This window comes from Pygoscelis adeliae, unplaced genomic scaffold (genome assembly GCF_000699105.1).
Source record: "Pygoscelis adeliae isolate BGI_AS28 unplaced genomic scaffold, ASM69910v1 Scaffold155, whole genome shotgun sequence".
Taxonomy (NCBI): Eukaryota; Metazoa; Chordata; class Aves; order Sphenisciformes; family Spheniscidae; genus Pygoscelis; species Pygoscelis adeliae.
This window is the reverse complement of record NW_008824932.1, coordinates 6,305,606-6,308,585: the sequence shown is the minus strand read 5'-3', so window position 1 is coordinate 6,308,585 and position 2,980 is coordinate 6,305,606.

The following is a 2,980-nucleotide window of genomic DNA, read 5'->3' as shown; positions in this document are numbered from 1 at the left end:
TCTAGCACAGACCCCTTTCACTTGAAATGCGTTGGCATACTTGGGAAGGCATTTGCATGAATAGATTTGGCAGACTCCGGTCAGCCCCCAATAACTAGCTAAAAACTCTCGTTCTGTGGTTTTTATGGGCAAAAAACACAATTGAAGAAATGAGAGGGTACAGTCTTCGTCTCAGTAATAAAGATACTGCTTATTTAAAAAAAAAAATAATCTACAAATCTGTACCTCCTTTTGTGTCAGTGCTCCGTAAGCTGCTAGCAGGAGGATTCTGGAACATTAACCGAACGGTGAAGCCTGTTGGAATAAATAGTCTCCTCTAAAGAATCTAAAAGGATTAGATTTTAGGGCTTTTGTTCTAAGCTACTTCATTTCTTTGTGCCGCGTTTTCACCTGGGGATCTCCCCCCCAGGAACCCAACATAGAGACTGAGAAAATGTCAAAGCATAAAAGCCCTTTTATTCTTCTAAGAAAGAAGTACTCGGCATGGTTCTCCACGAACGGAGAAGTCTGCAAAGAGCTCTCTGAAATTACAAATGCTTTTGGCTAGAATTTATTGGCTGTCCAATAAGATAGCATCGTACCAGCTGGTTTATGTTTTTCTTCACGTAAATCTGTATGTTTTCTAAAAAAAGGACTCAAGCAATGGTCACTGCTGCAGCATTAACAATAACAACAGAAACATGAAGGCAACAACAAATCTTTTCCTCGGATTAAAAAAAAAAAGTCTTTAAAATTGTATTTTGCTGAATTACACACATTCTGTTAGAAAGCAAAAAGATCTCAAAACATTCAGGGAAACCAGAAAGCCACCAAATTTGTGTAGGTTTATTATTCATTAAACTTTGTCTCAACCCCAAGTGTAGGATAGGAGATGGATTTGAACAGTGCTTCATTGTGGAAGTCCACTGTCACGAGTAATGTCCCTGACCGCGTGCGACTCGTGTAGGTTGCTCCCGCACACGGTGCAGCTTTACTGCAGCGCGCCTCTCCTCCGTCTGCCTGCAGAGCGACACGTCTTTGCTCTCGGGGCCCTACTTAATATCGAATTCCCATCCCGCCGCTCCTACTGTAGATCATTTAAAAGCCTCGAAACTCTAACGTCACCGGGATCGTCCCCTTGCTGAAACCACTGTTCACGGGGGACAAGGCACAGGACACTGCTCCTGTGTATTTCACAGGACAAACGGTACTTCTCATCTGCCACAATGGTTAAAGCAAGGCTGCCGCGCTGAAAACAACCACGCGTTGTTGCAGGGTTCGCACTCCTGCCTATTGGTTCTTACGGCTGCCACCTAGACAACCGATCGCAGGCTTGATTTTGTTACGTCTCGGGAACCCCGCGCCAGTCATCCAGAGAACTCACAGATCCACCAACCGTAACGGAGAACCGTTGTCCCAGACGCAGCTGAGCAGGAAGCGACGTAAAAGCCTGCAACAATGAGATGACGTCAAAAGGAGGAAGCACTGGCAAACAGGAGGGTTCGTGTTCTTCCAGCATAAGGCGGCAGAGTTACAAAATGGCGAAGTTACCCAAGCGCCTTCGTTTTAGAACACGCGAAACCAATACTCCTTCGGTTCAAATGGTCGGTGCTGACCCAAGTTTTCATCATCTTGACATTAAAGTCCAGGCTATGCAGCGATGACAATACACAAATATTGCTTTAAATTAACCTATCGCCATTAATTGAACATTATCTTTCAAATTCTAAATAACAAAAAACCTGTTCAATACCACATTATGTAAAAAGCAGCAGACGACATTTTTACAGCAGCTGCTGGCATAAACAAGGTAGTTATTTTTAATAAATAAGCACCGCAAAGATATAAATCTCTTGGCACATTTAGGAGTTAAAAAACATTTCAAACGAGTGTAAGCCACACGGATGACGGGAAAAAGTCCTAGCACGTTTCCAGTGTGTACAATTTCAGCCTCCGGCTTTGCAGAATGAAATTAAAGAGCATTCAGAGCTCTCGGTAACGGGCCAAGAACAAGTTACTGCAAGGTAAGGAAGGGTGTGAACTCACCACAAACAGCTCTCACACTGTCACCGCCCACGCTGCACCCCACAGAAAGCTGCTCTGTGGTAAAGGTAAGATTTATTTTTTTTTTTTAAGGGGGGGGGGGAACTGTGAGCTTCCACAGTTGCCAGCACGTTTTAAGGCCTCACACCTTAGTTAAGCATCAGAAACAGAGGTGTTTGCATGTTCATGTATTTTGTTAAGAGGCAGTTCGTGTGCTTTAAATCTACTGTTGCGGAATGGCAAGTTACAACCAGAACAGCCACGTTATTCTCCTTTCCAAAAAACTACATCCCTCTCTTTAGGATATATCCTGTATTTGCCAAGTTCCCATATTTGCTTCTATCTGTTTTGTTCCTGTCGCAGTGAGACAGGAATACATGCTCACCAGCTCAGCCTGCTCTTAGACAACAAGATGACGACCAAGCTCCTTGGGCACCTCGGGGAGCGCCGGCTCGCAGGCGCCCCTGCCCTCCTCCCAGGGCGAGGTCCAGCACAGCGCGCTCTGCAGGCGGAGAACTCGGGGCAGACTCACTATGACAATAAAGACACACGAAGGCACAGCAGGCCGTTGACCTAAGGAAGGCAGGACATCCACGTCGTACTCCAAACACACGGTGCAACGTAACGCCACCTGCCATCGCCTGAGCACTTCCAAAGTTGGTTTTGCACTCGTTCCCCAGAGAACAAAGTCCCAGTTTGAGTTTTCACTCCTGCGGTATCACCTAACTGTACTTATTTTGCACATCTTCCCCACACCTGCAGAGAATAAGGTCGAAACGCGCTGCACCGCCCGGAACCACCGGCAGACCACCACCTCCTCTTTCCAGCCCCACCAGATACACACAGGCTTTCCCCCACTCAGCCCCTCCATGCGACTGAGGTCACTCGTTCCCCAAGCCCCAGGCGTGCCGACCCGGGCGGCCCGTGGCTCCGTTACCGTCAGGCACCCCGCGCTGGC